Source organism: Taudactylus pleione, unplaced genomic scaffold, assembly GCF_031769625.1.
Source record: "Taudactylus pleione unplaced genomic scaffold, aTauple2 ptg000121l, whole genome shotgun sequence".
NCBI lineage: Eukaryota > Metazoa > Chordata > Amphibia > Anura > Myobatrachidae > Taudactylus > Taudactylus pleione.
The window spans coordinates 10,756,975-10,778,052 of NW_028284523.1; the positions used below are offsets into that span (position 1 = coordinate 10,756,975).

General features: G+C 40.6%; 1 protein-coding gene and 1 pseudogene across 1 annotated transcript in view; one reads left to right on the top strand and one right to left on the bottom strand.

Moving 5' to 3' along the window:
• CDH23 (cadherin related 23) overlaps positions 1–21,078 on the bottom strand; it is a 1,221,584-nt gene that overhangs the window by 961,534 nt on the left and 238,972 nt on the right. The gene's annotated exons all lie outside the window — the stretch shown is intronic.
• Positions 836–953, top strand: LOC148524170 (5S ribosomal RNA; annotated as a pseudogene).

Here is a 21,078-nt window from a genome sequence, read left to right on the forward strand (position 1 = left end):
GTGCCACCTACTGCGCTAGAGTTTGTGAATATGCAGGTCTCCGTGAACATGGCACCCACACCTTGTTCCTCTTCATTTCCCTACTGTGTATATTATAACCAAATCTCCTGGAAAGTAGTGGCTATGCCATTTTCCCATTTCTGCAGCACTGGCACCAGACCTGGGAGAGCTAAGTAAACTTTATGGGTGCAGGGTCTGCTGTGTAGGCACCCCTGGACCCATGTACACCCATATCCATTATAGATACGCCCATGATGTACAGTAAAAATCACAGAGTACTCTGGGCAACCACTACAAAAAAATAATTATAAAACAATGTTTTTTGTTGATAGGATACCAGAAACTTTATATGTTACTTACTATAATTTGCATATGGTAATGTACCATCTGATGTAAATTATCAGATCGCAAACAGTTATGTGACACCAGTGGAAATTCCCCATTGATATTCACTATAATGATATTATTACTCTAGTTACCTTGAGTTCTGTATAAAAATCTACCTGTGGCCTTATGCTTTTATGTTGCAAAGATACTAATGTCATTTATCATCATGCATACACTGCATCAATTACCTAATTTTATATATATATATATATATATATATATTTTGACTCTGCAACTACTTACTGGGCATTCATTACCCATTATTATATGTTCTTTCTTTGATTGTTTTACAATCTGTTTCGTCTTTTTTCCATTTTGCCTTCTTCTCTTTGTTGCTTTTCTTTGATATCTTGTGTTATTTCACTATTTTCCATTTTTTTCATGGTCTTGCTATTCTAGATGGTATGTTCAGAGTGATCAAGGACTTAATCGGGATTGTATACAATTTTGTTACAGTCATACTACACTGGATACGCCTTATACCGTCAGATCTTTGAAGCTAAGCAGTGTAGGCCAGTTTAGTACTTGGGTGGGAGACCCCCATGGAATACCTGGTGCTGTAACATACTGAGATCCATAGTCGTGCCTCATCTGTTCCATCCATCATTTATCTCCTGTCTCTTTGCTCAGTTTTTTCTGATTTAACATCTTCACTCTCATTCAATATATATTTCTTTATTATTTTTTCCTGTTGTCATTAATTATACATTCTTTCCACAGGCTGGTCAGCCACCATTGGTGTGGCATTGAGATTCATCCTTGCTCAAAGGACTTGGCACAGTTTGATTTACTATTGCTTTTTTGATTCAGGCAATATTGGACATTGGAGTAATATTACGAGATTGGGGCATCCAGATTTAATATTCAATGTACACTGAAATGGTGTTTATGTGATTCATTTATGGTTTCAGGGGCCCCATCTGGTTGTTATGGTTTCATTATATCTTTATACATTATGTTATATAGTGTTGATATGCGAAGCCCACCCAGATCAATTCAGTTTGTATACCACTCTCTATGTGCTCAATTAGCACAGGTCATGTACTTTAGATCCTTTTCATCCTATCCTGGTGTTCCCAGTATTTATTATTATTTTTGTAGAACTGTTTTTTCAGTTCCATATATTTATATATTTTTTATTGCTGCTTCATTGTAGGTGTTATACACCGATATGACAAAGTGTACAAAAGTGAACATATGTATTTTGTTTTGTCACTGCTATTGTTTATGGGCACCCACCATTATGTTAACATCACTCAGTTCTTTATATATGATGAAAGTCTGCCCAGGCACCCGATCCAGTATGTGTGGTTGCATCCATTGCGCTTATACTTTAATTGCACCTTTGCATGCTGACCTTGTCCCCAGTGCTGTTCGCGTTGTCACACTCAGTTACTGATAGTCTGTTGCATGCGCAAGATTGGCTGTGTTGTCTTCCGTTACCACCCCCATCTAACACACAGTAAGTGGACCATTCTTGTTAGGTTAGGGGGTGGGTCACATGACCGGCTTGATGCCCGCACGTAGTAAGCTCCGTTGCTATGGAGTATAACTATGGTAGCGACGCGTCTGGCAGCCCCGTCATCCTCAGGAGGCGGGTCCCGCTCTTATGACGTCACTTCATCCGGCGGGAGACGCTGGGCAGGCTACACGATTTGTCACTATGGGATGTATTCTGGTATATAGGTATGTACCATTTCACTGTTCTATGGTTCTTGATAAAAGTCGTTTGACTGAAACGTTGAACTTGACCTTGGGAGTCTGGAGTCTTCTTTGCAAGTTCTGTGAGTGCCGCTGTTTTTTGCATGTGTACATTTTGGCCTGTTTGGACCATCAGAGAGCACCCAGGCATTTGTATGTTATTTAACCTGTGGAGTGCCGGCTTTATTTCGATATATATACAGTCAGGTGCATAAACATTGGGACATTGACAGAATTTTCATATTTTCGCCTCTATTCACCACCACAATGGCTTTGAAATGAAACTAACAAGATGTGCTTTAACTGCAGACTTTCAGATTTAATTTGAGGGTAATTACATCCAAATCAGGTGAACGGTGTAGGAATTTCTATATGTGCCTCCCACTTTTAAAGGGGCCAAAAGTAATGGGACTATCAACTCAAAAGCTATTCCATGGACAGGCGTGGGCTATTCCCTCGTTATTTCATTATCAATTAAGGAGGTAAAAGGTCTGGAGTTGATTCTAGGTGTGACATTTGCATTTGGAATCAGTTGCTGTCGACACTCCATATGAGATCCAAAGAGCTGTCACTATCAGTGAAGCAAGCCATCATTAGGCTGAAAAATCAAAACAAACCCATCAGAGAGATAGCAAAAACATTAGGTGTGGCCAAATCAACAGTTTGGAACATTCTTAAAAAGAAAGACTGCACCGGAGAGCTCAGCAACACCAAAAGACCCGGAAGACCATGGAAAACAACTGTGGTGGATGACAGAAGAATTATTTCCCTGGTGAAGAAAAACCCCTTCACAACAGTTGGCCAAATCAAGAACACTCTCCAGGAGGTAGGTGTATATGTGTCAAAGTCAACAATCAAGAGAAGACTTCACAAGAGTGAATATAGAGGGTTCACCACAAGATGTAAACCATTGGTGAGCCACAAAAACAGGAAGACCAGATTAGAGTTTTTCAAAAAACTTCTAAAAAAGCCATTACAGTTCTGGAACAACATCCTATGGACAGATGAGACAAAGATCAACTTGTACCAGAGTGATGGGAAGAGAAGAGTATGGAGAAGGAAAGGAACTGCTCATGATCCAAAACATACCACCTCATCAGTGAAGCATAGTGGTGGTAGTGTCATGGCGTGGGCATGTATGGCTGCCAATGGAACTGGTTCCCTTGTATTTATTGATGATGTGACTGCTGACAAAAGCAGCAGAATGACTTCTGAAGTGTTTCGGGCATTATTATATGCTCATATTCAGTCAAATGCTTCAGAACTCATTGGACGGCGCTTCACAGTCCAGATGGACAATGACCCGAAGCATACTGCAAAAGCAACCAAAGAGTTTTTTAAGGCTAAAAAGTGGAATGTTATGCAATGGCCAAGTCAATCCCCTGACCTGAATCCGATTGAGCATGAATTTCACTTGATGAAGAAAAAAACTGAAGGGAAAATGTCCCAAGAACAAGCAGGAACTGAAGACATTTGCAGTAGAGGCCTGGCAGAGCATCACCAGGGATGAAACCCAGCGTCTGGTAATGTCTATGCGTTCCAGACTTAAGGCTGTAATTGCCTGCAAAGGATTTGCAGCAAAGTATTAAAAAGTGAATGTTAGATTTAGGATTGTTTACTTTGTCCCATTACTTTTGGCCCCTTAAAAAGTGGGAGGCACATATAGAAACCGTTGTAATTCCTACTCTGTTCACCTGATTTGGATGTAATTACCCTCAAATTAAATCTGAAAGTCTGCAGTTAAAGCACATATTGTTTGTTTCATTTGAAAGCCATTGTGGTGGTGAATAGAGGCCAAAATATGAAAATTCTGTCAATGTCCCAGTATTTATGCACCTGACTGTATATATATATATATATATATATATATACATATACATACATTTATTTACATACTAAACCTCAATGACAAATTTTCATTTTGAAGGCTGCTGACTCACATGCAAGGCAATTACAGTGATCAATTACAAGGTTCAAAGTTATCAGCGTCCTTTCAGCCATCTGACTACACAAGGGTCTTCCACAGTGTTCATTAAACTGCAGCTTTGCCAAAACGGTCTCTTTTCTTTACGCAGCTTAATGGATCCTGTCAGTAACAAACCGGCAAATCTTGCGCACCAGTATAGACAATCATTCACATATGTCATTTCAGGGAACATTAATAAATAGCTTTAGTTTTTTTTTCTAATGAGTATTTGACTTCTTATTTTCTTTACTGGCAAACAGACTCCACCTTTAAGTGGGGAAAAAGCAGCATAGTCAGGTGGAAAGCAGGTATCTCGTTAACGTCTGGTTATCTGCATCCCTGACACAACTGCCCGCTAAATTGCCTGTTGATAAATTAGGCTATTTAAGAGCAAGTGATGCCGGAATTACTGTTATTAATGAAGCTGGCATACAAAGACATTAAAGCTAGCCTGACTGCTAGATTGCGTCTTCACGTGTGAGTAATGTACGCTTCAATTATATGACTTTAAAACTGACTCGAGAACAAGGGAAAGATTTACAGAACAAGAAACTAGCATCAAGGTTAAACAGACAATTATAATAGATAATCATCTAATTAATTTTATTTCATTTTAATTACATTTCCATTTTTTTGCTACATTCATTTTGTAGGTACTGTATTAATAAAGGACCTGAAAAGTTTTTTTTTTTTTTTTAATACAAGTCTTCTAATGATACATAGGAAGGAGTCATAAGAACATCAGTGTTCTCTTTTATGGAACGTGTCAAAAGTGTTAAAGCTGTATAGTCATGAAAGTTTTCAGGCTCTGACAAATTCAGCAGTATGTTAAAATGTTGAATTTTTCAATGTGAAACCCTTCACGATTTTGAGATATATCTGAAGACAAAATTGGCAACATTTACAAAGCAGCCAAGAACTTGTTAATGCAGAGGAGCCTATTCATCAAACAATAAATGGCCCGGTAACCATGCGGAAACGCTAGTTTCTGCATACAGATGTGTCCACATACATCTACCCTCCATGCGGTACAAGTCGCACCACACAGCGTGGGAGCTCAGTGTGACTTGGTAATGCTGAGCGTCTTTTTGTGCGTCTTTTTACCTTCAAATGTGTCTTATTTGCATAACAATATCTGCTGATTAAAATGATATGCAGCATGCCTATATTCTGTGTGCTACTGCGGGTGTATCTGCATGCTAAACGCTACGTTACAGTGCTACAGCTGCTGACACTGTAACGTAGCGTTTTGCATGCAGATACACCCACACTCGCTCACAGAACATAGGCATGCTGCATATCATTTTAATCAGCAGAAGCTGCTTGTGCTATCTAGTTACATCGTTGTATGAATAAGACGCATTTGAAGGTAAAAAGATGCACAAAAAGATGATCGGTGCTACTGAGTCACACCATGGCATGGCGCGACTAGAGGGGCTGCTTAACACGCAAGGAGGCTAGATGTATGTGGACCCATCAGTATTTAAGTTACCAGGCCATTCATCATCAGGGGTCCGATAGGACCCCCTTGGTATTCAGCAAACTCTGAAAACTGAAAGTTTTCGGAGTTTGCTGCCGAGAACAAGCGCCATATTCAGACGGTGCTTGCTCACATAGCCCCGCTCTTTCCACCACCTCCTCACTACCTCCCCGGTGGACCGCGGAGGTCATGCATGCGTAGCCGGGACGACGGGGAGCAGGTAAGTAACGCAGCTACAGAGGTAGCTGTGATACTAACCACAGGGACAACTGCTTTTCGGAGCAGCTGTCCCCTCACCGAAGCAATGATGAATTGCTCTGGTGTCACTTTGTCACTTGCAGCGAGCTCCATACTTCACAATTGATGGCCATACGTCCTTCAATGATGAATAGGCCTCAGAATCAGTTTCACATAGAAGAGGAATCGGGGGGGGGGGGCATCTAGCAAAAGAGGGTAAGACCTGAAAGGGAAGCCGTAAGAGTACCCAGTAATGTAAGATAGGAAAACAAGTAATGGCTCAGTAGATATAGCATTGCCGCTCTCAGCACTGGGGCCATGGGTTCGATTCCAGCCAGAGCACCACTTATGTGGAGATTGTTAGACTGCAAGCTCCTATGTGGCAGTGACTGAATATGTGAATTCCTTTCTTTGGAAAGTGCTGCCTACTATGGTGCTATAGAAAAAGATAACATCTCATTTAAAGTATGCATAAATCTTTCATGGAATAAGCTATGGATGGTTTCCCAAGCATACTGTAAATCCTGAAAGTCAAAGCAATCAAAATCTAGTAACCCATCAAATATATGTAAACCAAGAAGGGCAGCTTTGGGTCCTTTCCTGAGCATGCATGTGTTTGGCATAGGCTCAAACAAGGCCTCTGAAGGGTGGCACTGGTAACTGCACTCATCAGTTTCAGCTACAGTTTTCTGGGAAACAACCTGGATTTATCACTAGAAGCAGGTCAAAACGGTTTCTAACTAGAAAGTGATCCCTCAGCAGCTGTAATTAATTAGCAACAATTATGAAATTATCTGGATGTCCTAATCTAGATGTGAAGCGTTACATTTAATAGCATACCTTTAAAAATAGTAATTTAAAACTATTTTGAGAAGTTGCTCCTTTATATGCATGTATTCTAGATTTCTGTGATACCAAAAAAGTAATGTGTGTTTATCAAATAAATATAATCATTTTCATGGCTTCAGAATACCTGCGCATATAAAGAAATACAATAATTTGATAAAAGGCTGCTTGGTAAGGTTCATTAAAGGTCACACTCACATGATATGACACCCAAATATAATAAATTGTCCTAAAATAATCCATAATACAGATTTTAGCACAGTAGTTAGTGGGGGCCCTGCGCACTGGATCAGACTAAAGTGTTTCAGGGTGTGCTGCAGATAATGGATAGGTCGCCCTGACCTTGAACAGATTAAACAAATTGGTAACACTGTGCTCTACCCCTTACTGTATGGTGGTCTTATAATGGATGAGTACAGGATGTGAGTAATTAAAACACACTTTAATCAATTATTGAGGGTAAAAAAAGTGTATCAAAAGAGTACAATTGTTACAGCAAACTTGTGTTCTCATGCAAACATGTCTACACAGTTGGTTGTAGTGGCCTGATAATTTTACTTTAAAGTATGCCTCAAAGCAACCTGGTGTATGATGTACACTCAATTGCTAACGTGAGCTCTTTTTTGGTGGGTGACAGATCAAGTAATCTGTTATAATAGTCTCTCTAGCTAGCAGCTGTGCAGTAAAGTCTGTCTGTGAGAGGTACCTTAAATCTCCTTAGTTGAGCGGCATCCCACTTTTCTCGGTGTTGTGGTGCACCTCCTCTTTCCTGGATGCTGGTTTCTCGTAGGGGGTCGGTGGTATCAGTCAAGTCGTCTTGTTCACCGAACTCGTATGGCTCTCTCTACACTGTGATGCTCTTTGCGGGTCACCTGGCTCTGGTTCACCATGGGGCATCTAACTGTGGAGGTGCCTGGTTCTGGATGTCGTGACCCCCCTTTGGTTCCTTAACGGGGTCCATGGTGGGTCTCTCTCTCCGGCCCAAGTAGTGCGCTGGCCGTCTGTTCCCGATCGCTTCCGGGTCCTGGTCACGCTGATGAATTTTTGTGGATTTAAGATGAGCGTTGATTTAGCGGGTATGAGTCAATGTTTCATTCCCACTATATCGCGGTCACATGATCGGGAACAGACAGTCGGCAAACCACTCGGGCCAGAGGGAGAGACCCACCATGGACCCCGTAAAGGGACCGGAGGGAAGTGACGACATTCAGAGTCAGACACCTCCACAGTTAAATGCCACATGATGAACCAGAACCAGGTGACCCATAGGGAGCATCACAGTGTAGAGAGAGCCATATGAGTTCGGTGAACCAGAAGACTTGACTAATACCACCAGGTCCCCACCGACCCCCTACGAGAAACCAGCATCCAGGAAAGAAGAAGAGGTGCACCACAACACCGAGGAAAGCACGACGCCGCTTAACTAAGGCGAGTGAAGGTACCTCACACAGACAGACTTTACTGTACAGTTGCTAGCTAGAGAGACTATCAGAACAGATTACTTGATCGGTCACCCACCAAAAAAAGAGCTCACGTTAGTAATTGAGTGTACATCATACACCAGGTAGCTTTGAGGAATACTTTAAAGTAAAACTATCAGGCCACTACAACCTAGTGTGTAGACATATTTGCATGAGAACACAAGTTTGCTGTAACAATTGTACTCTGTTTTGATACACTTTTTTTACCCTCAATAATAGATTAAAGTGTGTTTAATTACTCACATCCTGTACTCATCCATTATAAGACCACCATACAGTAAGAGGGAGAGTGCAGTGTTACCAATTTGTTTCATAATATAGATTTGTTGATGGAATATTTTGTATTGCTAGGACCTCTTTTTATTTTTAGTCTTGTCTAAAATAAACAGCTTTAAATGGGTTGTACACATTGTCAAGCTTCTCAACTTTGTGCCCTGCCACCTACTGTAGCAAATTGGATGGGGGGATATACCTTCACTGAGCACTATTACTTTTAGTCATACTCCACTGCAGTGGAGAGTTTCGGGGAGGTGTGTCAAGCCTTGGAGAAATGTAAAGTGGAGTATTTGCCTGAAGCAACCAATAATTGTCCAATTGTCATTTCAAAGACTTGCTCGACAAATGACAATTAGAAGATGATTGCTTACTTAGCACAACTTCTCCACTTGATCTCATTCCCTTTAATATGTCTAGTCCAACTGAATACATCAGGACAAAGTTGTTCCATTCTCAATTATTAAATTGGTTGCTGATGGATTAGGTCCTATTCCTCTATGAACTGTAGTGGCTGCCTCCTAATAAGTTGTGAAGCCTGGCACTTATTTTCTAGGCAAAGGGATGAGGTGTGGTGTGAGTGTACTGTAATTACTCTTGCTTAACACTAGCTTATCATCACGTCTTTAATATACACTACCACTGTCAATCAGGGAGGCTTAAGATTAAAGCAGAGAGAATTGCATGGACTCATTAATGGAAGATGTAATGGTATTACTGTAGGTACCTTGGAATTTCTTGGTCTACAGCACGGGTTAGGTACGGGACGCTGGGGCTCGGGATCCCGATACTCACAATCCCAACACCGTCATCCTGACAGGGTTAGTATACCAACAACTGTCGGTCTGTATCCTAAGCCTTCCCCTCTCCCTACCCCTAACCCTTCCTGGTACCTAAACTCCCCCCTAGTGCCTAACCCTCCCCCCACTATGTACCATTGGTATCCCGGTGGTCAGGATGCTGGTGCCGGGATTCTGACAGGAATCCAACCATCAAAGAGAAGCCTCTATCCAACCATCCAAGAGCAGCCTCTATCCAACCATCCAAGAGCAGCCTCTATCCAACCATCAAAGAGCAGCCTCCATCACTTAGATGCCCAATGAGTAATTCCATATATAATGTATGTTAAAGCTTTTACTAAAATTATACAGTTAAGCCTTTTGGACTAGAGTCACAAATCATAAATTAAGGAGCAATTTACAAAAGCATTAAAAAAAAAATTCCATAAAAAAAAAAGGGTCAAAAGTTCAAATGTTCTGTGAATATTATACATATAAAGTCATGGACTTAAGGTGATTTTGAAATCCTTTGGTTCTAACAGAGTCCTAGCATTCACTGCCAGGGTGGATAAAGCTCCCAAAGTGAGCCTCCAGATGAAGTCAATATACGAGAGGCACAGAGACTGTTCAACCAAATTTCACCAGCTGGATGTTGTAGGGTTAGCCAACACTGAGATTCTGGTGTCGATGCTGATATATAATCAACTTGAAAAAGAAATACTGCACCATATATTTTGTACTATTCATTTACAATAAAGACATTCTTTCATTCAACACATTAAGAGCAAGGAATATACAGTCAGGTCCATATATATTGGGACATTGACAGAATTTTCAGATTTTGGCCTCTATTCACCACCACAATGGTTTTGAGATGAAACAAACAAGATGTGCTTTAACTGCAGACTTTCAGATTTAATTTGAGGGTAATTACATCCAAATCGGGTGAACGGTGTAGGAATTACAACAGTTTCAATATGTGCCTCCCACTTTTTAAGGGGCCAAAAGTAATGAGACTATCAACTCAAAAGCTATTTCATAGACAGGTGTGGGCTATTCCCTCATTATTTCATTATCAATTAAGCAGGTAAAAGGTCTGGAGTTGATTCTAGGTGTGACATTTGCATTTGGAATCAGTTGCTGTCAACTCTCAATATGAGATCCAAAGAGCTGTCACTATCAGTGAAGCAAGACATCATTAGACTGAAAAATCAAAACAAACCCATCAGAGAGATAGCAAAAACATTAGGTGTGGCCAAATCAACTGTTTGGAACATTCTTAATAAGAAAGAATGCACCGGAGAGCTCAGCAACGCCAAAAGACCCAGAAGACCACGGAAAACAACTGTGGTGGATGACAAAAGAATTATTTCCCTGGTGAAGAAAAACCCCTTCACAACAGTTGGCCAAATCAAGAACACTCTCCAGGAGGTAGATGTATACGTGTCAAAGTCAACAATCAAGAGAAGACTTCACAAGAGTGAATATAGAGGGTTCACCACAAGATGCAAACCATTGGTGAGCCACAAAAACAGGAAGACCAGATTAGAGTTTGCTAAACAACATATAAAAAAGCCATTACAGTTCTGGAACAACATCCTATGGACAGATGAGACAAAGATCAACTTGTACCAGAGTGATGGGAAGAGAAGAGTATGGAGAAGGAAAGGAACTGCTCATGATCCAAAACATACCACCTCATCAGAAAAGCATGGTGGTGGTAGTGTCATGGCGTGGGCATGTATGGCTGCCAATGGAACTGGTTCCCTTGTATTTATTGATGATGTGACTGCTGACAAAAGCAGCAGAATGACTTCTGAAGTGTTTCGGGCAATATTATATGCTCATATTCAGTCAAATGCTTCAGAACTCATTGGACGGCGCTTCACAGTGCAGATGGACAATGACCCGAAGCATACTGCAAAAGCAACCAAAGAGTTTTTTAAGGCTAAAAAGTGGAATGTTATGCAATGGCCCTGACCTGAATCCGATTGAGCATGCATTTCACTTGATGAAGACAAAACTGAAGGGAAAATGTCCCAAGAACAAGCAGGAACTGTAGACATTTGCAGTAGAGGCCTGGCTGAGCATCACCAGGGATGAAACCCAGCGTCTGGTGATGTCTATGCGTTCCAGACTTCAGGCAAAGGATTTGCATCAAAGCATTAAAAATTGAAAGTTAGATTTAGGATTGTTTAGTTTGTCCCATTACTTTTGGCCCCTTAAAAGGTGGGAGGCACATATAGAAACCATTGTACACCATTCACCTGATTTGAATGTAATTACTCTCAAATTAAATCTGAAAGTCTGCAGTTAAATCACATCTTGTGTGTTTCATTTCAAAGCCATTGTGGTGGTGAATAGAGGCCAAAATATGAAAATTCTGTCGATGTCCCAATATTTATGGACCTGACTGTATATAACACATTCATCTTATGCCAGGGAAGTGGGAATAAATACTATCACCTGCAATCCATGTTGGAATACACTTTTTTCCTTTAGTCTTTTTCTGAGCACTGATTTTTGGAACTTTGATCCATTAATATAAAAAAGTCTACACAGAACAGAGGTTTAGGTTTTATATTCCTCACTACATCTATTTATAGATTAGTTATCACCATTTATTACAGTATACCATCAATCCCGCCTGCACAGTGTGAACTATTATTCACTGGTGCCAAGAAAGAACCTTCTTACCTGCAAACTATAACAACTACATTTGGTTAGTTCATTCATTCAAATTAGCCTCATATTAGAACTAAAGAATATAGAGCACTATATATACGCACCAAGGTTAGTTATAGTAATACACTACATGAAGAAAATAACAAGGTATTAAATGAAAAGAAGCATACTACGATCTTGCCGGATGATAAAATTTTAACCCCTGATAAAACCCAGCATAGGTTTAGCTCCAAGGGAGACAGATGTTTAGATATGAGGAAGAAATCAATGAACGGCGTGTTTGTTGCTCCCCTATGACACATTCCATGTGTTTTTACTGATGCTGTTACAAGCACTCCACACAGTCTCTGCTTAACACAATTCACAAAAAGGAGTTTTGTGTAAAGTACTGCCGGATGAGCTTTTGACAGTGAACCTCAGGCTGACACACAAGGGGATATAACAAAAATGTGCATGAAACCAGGATGCATTGTTGAAAGGTGAGATTTTAGCAATGGTATGACCCTAGAAGAAAAAAAATCTAATCTGTCAATCACACAGACTTTAGACCATATCTATTAAACTAAAATAATCAATATTGTACAAACATGAGGTTATACATTGTAAAGTATCGTAGGGTGCAGTGCCTCAACATCAGGTGGCTGTAGGCAATAAATGAAAGGGTCAAAAGCAGAGACCTCATTTTGTGATTGTTGGAAAAAACTAGGGAAATGCTTAATTAGCCTTGTTATTACATGTAAACAAATAAAAATACAGTAAGTAAAAATGTTTATTACTTGTGATTTAGATGTGTCCCACAATTAAGGGCAGCAGTTAGACTGGTAAGCCCAGTCCTGCCTGATTTAGCACTTAGCCCAACAACCAGTAAGAAGAGTGTCCTAATAATTGTACAATGTGGGCTTTAAGAAGCACATGACCCCAACATTAATATAACCATGGAAGTGACATGTGCAACATTTTCGTGATTATGGCATCTTTGATTTGCGTTTGTTTTACACAACTGAACCATTATTATTTTAATTACTGTAATGGTCTTGAGAACTTTTAAATACTTTTTCAGTGATTGGTATCACTTTTTTTTTTTTTTAAAGAAAATCTATATTAGTACCTGACATTTATTAAGATATTGAGCCTTTCTAATCACTGCTCCACCAATAACCTACACTTCCTTTCTTCCAACAATTATTTTGTTCTAAAGTAATGGGATAGACACAGACAATTGATTTTAACAGGGCTGTCCTGAATATGTGAATTTACTGAGCTTTGTGGAGGTACTAGTTTTTGAGTCTGTTTAAATGAAAAGAGAATAGCACCAAAGATCGTAACTAAAGATGCACAGACGACCTGCATTTTAAACCATTAGTATTAGACTTTTGCCAGATATCACATTCCGTGTAATGCTGCAGAACAGGTTTCAATTCCTTCCCTTCTGAGGGAACCAGTAATATATCAAATTTGCTACTGGTTGGGAAAAAGCAAAGCCGCAGAATTTTGCTCACATTGAATTTTATGGTGGAACAGTCACATCACAGAGGAACAGTGTTACGGCTATAAAATCTTCAGGTTTCTCTCTTGCTTCTTCGTTTCAACGAACACGTATTATGAGTAAACTCCAATTTCGCCAATTTATTTTCTATAGAGTTGAGGTGACAATGATAAATTCATTAACTCTGTAGGGTCCGTAGTATTGATAGAACTATCACAATAAAGTACTGCAAGATTTCTAATGAATACAGTAGCTGAAATTCAACCAGTTGATCCAGAATTCATATTAAGAACACTAGTCATTCATCTTTTGTCATTCATCACCATCTAATGGCAGTTAGGGGTACTAAGCCTTGGCGCGAGAAAGTGGATGGAATAAAGTACCAACCAATCAAGCTCCTAAATGTCATTATTCAAACACTGCCTGTCAAGTGACAGTTAGGAGCTGATTGGTTGGTACTTTTTCTCCATCCACTTTATCTCTCTCTAAAGTTTAGTACATATACCCCTTAGATTGCTATTTAGCTACCAGTCATTATCACAGAGGCTGGCATCATCCTGTTTCCCCAGCATACAGGATTTTACTCCACCAATAGTGTCAAATAATAATAAAGGAGTCAAATAATAGTGATGGCTATTGAAGGTATCTGAATTTTTAGTGGTAGAGTATGGGATGAGATCATAATAGTGGTAGTTCCTGGTGAACACTTATGCCATGTAAGATTCCGCCTCTCCATAGTGAGTAGCATCAAACCAGATGCACTGAATTGGATCCATTACATCCTTGAGAATTTCTGATAGTTTTATCCAGCATAGATTCAAATTGGGTGTGGTGATGATGATGATGATAATAGATCAGGTTAGCTCACAGATTTCTCCCCAGTTACTATGGGGGAGATGTATCAAAGATGGGAGAGAAATAAAGTGGAGACAAAAGTACGAAACAGTCAGCTTCAAACTTCCATGGTACAGGCTGTGTTTGAAAATTAAATTTTAGGAGCTGATTATTTTTTTGGTACTTTAGCTCTATCCAAGCTGTGATAAATCTCGCCCTATGCCCTTCTAGGATTCACCAATTCTGATGTGCATAATGTTGCTGCCACCAATCGATATTACACATCCCAGAACCGGTTACATACATACATACATACATACATACATACATACATACATACATACATACAGTACACACATCAGGATAGGAAGACATTGCCATTGGAAAAGTTGATAATGGAGGTCTCCATCAGACAGGACAATCATTTTCAGATGTTTGGTTGTGGAACAAGAAACCATCAAAAGTGGTCATGGAGATAAAGGCTTAATGGCAGGGGCAAACACAGGATTATTTACGAATGGTTCATTTAGAAACAAAGCAAAAGACAAACCACAGCAATAAGCCTAAAGCAGACACTTTTTTGTAGTTTTTTTGTAGAAACAGTACAGTAAATTGTTTTACACTAATAATAAGTACGGTAAATCCCAAAGTCTTAATAATTCACACAGTCTTAGCTCATAACATTGATATTAATAGTGTATTTAAAAGGGTAATGTTTCTGTAGTTTGCTGTACACTGTGTGTGTGTTTCAGGTATGTTTGGTACTAGAGTACTTATGCAGCAAGATTCATTTACCATTGAGTCTTTGCTGCATCCACCATGTGGTCAATGCCACTGACTGCACTACAAGTAAAATGCTATTGTTTTGCTTTCATGGTCACTTAGGGTGGGATATATCAAGCATTGCATTATGGATACGATACATCATGCCTCTTACTGCATGCATGCGAATCGCAAAGGACGGCTCATCTAAAAAGGGCTATCCTTTACAAAGAGGGGACTTCCAGGTTTAAGACTGGGAGTCCTTCTGCACACGTGCTAGCCAACTCGCAAGTCACAGGGTACACTGGGGGGGCTCCTATTGGATCTCTCCCAGGGAAGAATATGGAAAGAAACCCATAGGTTTCTATTAGACAATGTCTTCTTGATTTTGATGGTGTTGTCTGCTGGGTACAAGCTCTGGAAAGTTTCATTTTCCAGAGCTTTGAACATATGCGGAATGTGGTCAAAACTCTAAAAACTTCAGTTTCCGAAGTTTTGGCCACAATTTCACTTTAGTACATCCTGCCCCTAGTGTGTTTGTACCCCGAACAAATACTGAAAAACGTACAATTTGATAATCATAATAATATTACACATAGCCATAAGTTTTGGTGGACTGTAACACATCAAAAAGCAACCTAGCTTGTTCAGGGGTTACTGACAGGACTGGAGTACACAGATAGGACAAACTGAAAAACTAGCACTATTGAGGCACATACACACTGACAGTGCTGGAAGATAGGCAGTTCATAGGTCAAAAAAATTTCCTTATGAAGCACAAAAACGTCATAAGAGAGAAAGTGCTGTTCGACTGTTAGGAATTTAATTTATAAAAAATGTTACATTTATAAAAATGGACTATGCACTTTTTGGAAGTGCATAGCCTTTAGCTTGGGATGGGAACGGGATTCCAGCAGTCAGAATCCAGATGTCGGTATCCTGACAGGGTTAGGATAATCCGCCCCCTCTCCCTACCCAGCACCCTCCCCTCCCCAGTGCCTGAACCTAACCTCCCCCCAGTGCCTAAACCTAATCTCCCACTCCCTGCACCCTAAACCTAACCCTCTCCCCTTAGTGCCTAACCCCAACATTCCCTCTAGTGCCCAACACTAACCCACCTCCTAACCCTGCTACTTACCTTCGGGATTCCGGCGGTTGGGATGCTGGTGCCAGTATTCTGACAGGTGTCCGGATACCGGCGTTTGTATTCTGAGCATCAGATTCCCTGCTGTCAGGATACTAACCACATCCCCTTTGGCCCATGTGCTTGTTTGACTATCAGATCTGGCCTACAGTAGGTGTCTGTCAAATGGCTTATTATTGTACACAAATTCTGCTAACCTTTCCTATTGTGTTGCGGATCTTGTCAATATACTCCCTCATGTTTTATACCAATTTATACATGACCAGCAGAGTTGCAGTTTATTTTATAATGTATTTAATAATGTTGGCTAAATCAGGGATAATAACGCTCAACAACTTTGCTGCCAGACAAGATATTTGATTCTCAGCTTTCAAGAGAAGACAACCTAATAATTTAATAGGATCATTGATTTCCTAGACAATTCTAAAACATACATATATCTCATATCTGTTAACATGACAGTTTCTGGGCATGTGCCATTATCAAGTTCCTATCTGGCTCTTCAATGAAGTGTAGATCTCTTGAACAATGAAGTGGTTAAACGTTTAGCACCTATTACATTATTATTTAATAATCCTCATGTGAAGTGGCAGGCAACCTACATTTCCTCCAACTAAATCCTCCTACCTTTGGAGAGTGAAGCAGTATAATATATCACTGACCTCAATGCAGAGCGCTACATGCCAAGATTTATAGCCTCACTGTGGCTTAAACAAATAAACTGGAACCTTTATTGAATTTCTACCACATTTCCTCCAATATGCCCTTGCTTAAAGCTCTGCCACTACTTGACAAAAGGGAAATACTGAATAAGACGGCTGCAAATATCTCTTGAATGGGAATCAAATTTTCAAATACAAATTACAAGTGGTGGAAAATTGCATTAATATTAGATTGACCTCTGTACAACCCAGCCATCTATTGTCATTACTAGATCTAGTCACTAAACTGGCAAAGAATAATTGCATGTAAGAAACTGGTCAATGTAAAGTTATATTTGGACCAAATGTTTCATGTGAGGACCTTTAATGTAAGGATCTTAAAAAAACATGAGAATTTATTCATAGACACACACACACACGGCGCCATAACCAGGGGTGTGCAAACAATGCAATCGTGCAGAGCCCTGTGGGTGGCACCATTGTTGTCCCATGGCCTATGCTTCTGGCTAGCAGGGTGTCTGGAATGGCACCCTGCAGCCAGTATCACTGCTTAGTGCTGTCCGGGTTGTCCTATGGCACCCTGCAGTCTGTGCAGCCTTTCAAAGTGTCCCAAGGACGCTCCGACCAGTGCTGCACTTCCCGTGCGGGCAGCCTCATCCACCTCTGCATGACATGTGCTCGGGCGCTCTGCAGCCTTGTTACACCGCTTCTCACTCACTTATTATATGTACAGTCATGAGAAAATTATCCTGCTCCCTCTATGTGTTCCTGAGAACAGCATGCCGTTTGCACTAATTTTGTTTTATCTGAATATTTGCCATTTATTTGTTTATTCCTTGACTTGCATCATTACTCAACCTGCACCTGTCAGTACTCAGAACTCAGCTTCGGTCTGCATAGGATTCTTCAGAGACTTGTTCATACTAACATGTTTAATACTTTGGATTTCCTGGTTACAGGACTCTGCAGTATCATTCTGGGCTTTATTGTTTTACACAAATGCCTTGCAGCTCAGAATTGTTAGTATTCAGTTACAGATGTGTCTCCAGACTCGTCATACACCTCGGGTCCATATGCCATACAGCGCGAGATGCCCATCGCGATTGAGCCATTCCGAGAGATGTACAGTAGAGTACAGTCCTTTTAATTTAATCGTGCATCGTATTTGCATAGCAGATGCAGCAGAGCACCACTCACACTGTATTACAGACACTGGGCTGCGACTAACTGCACAGAAATTAGTTTTAAACATGTACGAAGTCACTGATGAAACACAACAGAATTTGACGTGATAAAAAGCCACCCCCACTTCATTGTAGCACTTTGTATACAGATTCAGAGTCATTCTTGCACAGATGTACAAATGTTGCACGTCAATTTGATCAGTGTAGTTTTGTCGCTTCCAGTTGTTTCATTTATGCAAATGAGATGCACATTTTAAACGAGAAAGACGCTCAACGTGGCCAAGTTGCCTGAGGCCTGGCGCGCCGAGAGGGGCTATTTGGTGCAACTAAAGCACAGTGTATGAGGACACATCTGCAAAGTGTATGAGGACACATCTGTACCATCCAATTTTATCAATTTCCTGTGTATAAACAATGATTTCTACTGCTCCTGTGTGCCGGTGCCATGCTTTGTTTTGCAGATTCCTTTACTACAGTACCTTACCATGTATCACATGGGAGCAGTTCAATAAAATGTCAATATTATCCACTACTATATATTGTTTATGATTTTGTGCTATTAACTGTCTTGCTATTACTGTTGATTCCCAAACAGGTCCCTTGGATGGATAAAAGAATAAACTCAGATTCCCTCTATTACACAGGTGTGGTAAAAAAAATGCTACAAAGTAAGAATGCTTTAAAAAAAAAAGAGGTGTTAATAGTTTATTTTTATCAAACAACAAATTGCAATATGAATGAACAAAAGAGAAATTGAAATCAAACCAATATTTGGTGTGACCACCCTTTGCCTTCAAAACAGCATCAATTACTGTATTCTAGGTACACTTGCACAAAGTCAGGGATTTCGTAGCATTATAGTCAGGTGTATGATTAACCAATCATACCAAACAGGTGATAATGATCATCATTTTCATATGTAGGCTGAAACACAGTCATTAGCTAAAACAGAAACAGCTGTGTAGGATCCTTAAACCTGGGTGAGGAACAGCCAAACTCTGATACAAGGTAATGTTGTGGAAGACCGTTTCAGGTCACAGGTCATACACCATGGTAAGACTGAGCACAGCAACAAGACACAAGGTAGTTGTAGTGAGTCAGCAAGGTCTCTCCCAGGCAAAGATTTCAAAGCAGACTGGGGTTTCAAGATGTGCTGCTCAAGCTCTTTTTAAAGAAGCACAAAAACTGGCAACATTGTGGACTGTAGAAGCAGTGGTCGGCCAAGGAAACTTAGTGCAGCAGATGAAAGACACATCATGCTTACTTACCTTTGAAATCGGAAGTTGTCCATCAGGGCCATCAGCTCAGAACTGGCAAAAACCAGTAGGACCCAGGTACACCCAACTACTGTTCGGAGAAGTCTGTCCAGAAGTGGTCTTCAAGTGGTCTTCATGGAAGAATTGTGGCCAAAAAGGCATACACTCTAGGCCAAGCGACTCAACTATGCATGAAAACATAGGAACTGGGGTGCAGAAAAATGGCAGCAGATGTTCTGGGCTGATGATTCAAAATTTTAAATATTTTGCTGTAACAGAAAGCAGTTTGTTCACCGAAGGGTTGGAGAGCGATACAATCATGAGTGTCTGCAGGCAACAGTGAAGCACGGTGGAGGCAATTTTGGAACTGCATTTCAGCAAATGGAGTTGGGGATTTGGTCAGGATTAATGGTGTACTCAATGCTGAGAAATACAACCAGGTACTTATCCATCATGCAGTACCATCAGTGAGGCCTCTGATTGGCTACAAATTAATTCTGCAGCAGGACAACGAAACCAAACATACAGCCAATGTCATTAATAACTATCTTTAGAGTAAAGTAGAACAATGAGTCCTGGAAATGATGATATGGCCCCCACAGAGCCCTGATCTCAACATCATTGAGTCTGTCTGGGATTACATGAAGAGACAGAAGGATGTGAGCAAGCCTACAGTCAGATCTGTGGTCAGCTCTCCAAGATGGAACAACCACCCTGCCGAGTTTCTTCAAAAACTGTGTGTAAGTGTACCTAGAAGAATTGATGCAGTTTTAAAGGCAAAGGGTGGTCACACCATACATGCCTACCCTCCCAGTTTTCGCGGGAGGCTCACGATTTTTGGGGTAAGCCCCCACCCCCCGTTAGTATATTCGCTTCTCCCGCTTTCTGCCCACTTCCTAATGAAGTGGGCAGAATGGGAAGAATGTTAGTGAGGATCGGCGGTTCTGAGCATTGGGGGCGGGGTGTAATGGCGCGATATTAAAATCGTGAATTTTAGCCACGCCCCCTAGTTGAAATATGCATAATCGCAGGGAATTCCAGCGAGGGGGTGGGGCTTAATGGTGCTATTCCGAGGGAGGACTTAACGACACGATCCAGCCGTCCCCGTCACCAACTCTGCCTACCTGCTGCACCTCCCCGGGCATCTCCCAGGGAGGAATATTAAATAGTCGGCAAGTATGGGTCACACCAAATATTGTTTTGATTTAGATTTCTCTTCTGTTCATTCACTTTGCATTTTGTTCATTGATAAAAATAAACTATTAACATTACTGTTTTTGAAAGCATTCTTACTTTGCAGCATTTTTTTCACTCCTGCCTAATCTTTTTTCACAGTATTGTGTATAAATACAGAGCTGGCCCTAGGCATAGGCATTATAAGCAACTGCTTAGGGGCGACTCAGAATGCACAGGGGCATTCCAGGGCTCTGCCTGTCTGTCCCGCCCCCAGGGCCGGCGCCACCATCCAATCTAATGAGTGAAGGATGTCTCTGATGGAGACATCCTAGCCGCAGGTGCAATGAGTCACTGCTGATGTCACTCCATATGCTCTCACTACACTTGTCACTGCCAGTGAGAGTTCCCAGCAAGGCTGCCACATATGCCCGGGTTGTCAGCGCCGGTGACGTGTGCTGTTTCCAAGCATCGGCATCCTCCCCCTGGTCAGCCAGGCTCTCTCCTCCCCCTGGATGCCGGGCTCTCCCCTCCAATATATATATATATATATATATATATATATATATATATATATATATATATATATATATATAGAGAGAGAGAGAGAGAGAGAGAGAGAGAGAGAGAGAGATAGATATATATCTATATATATATATATATATATATATATATATATATAGAGAGAGAGAGAGATATAGATCTATATCTATATATATCTATATAGATATATATATAGATC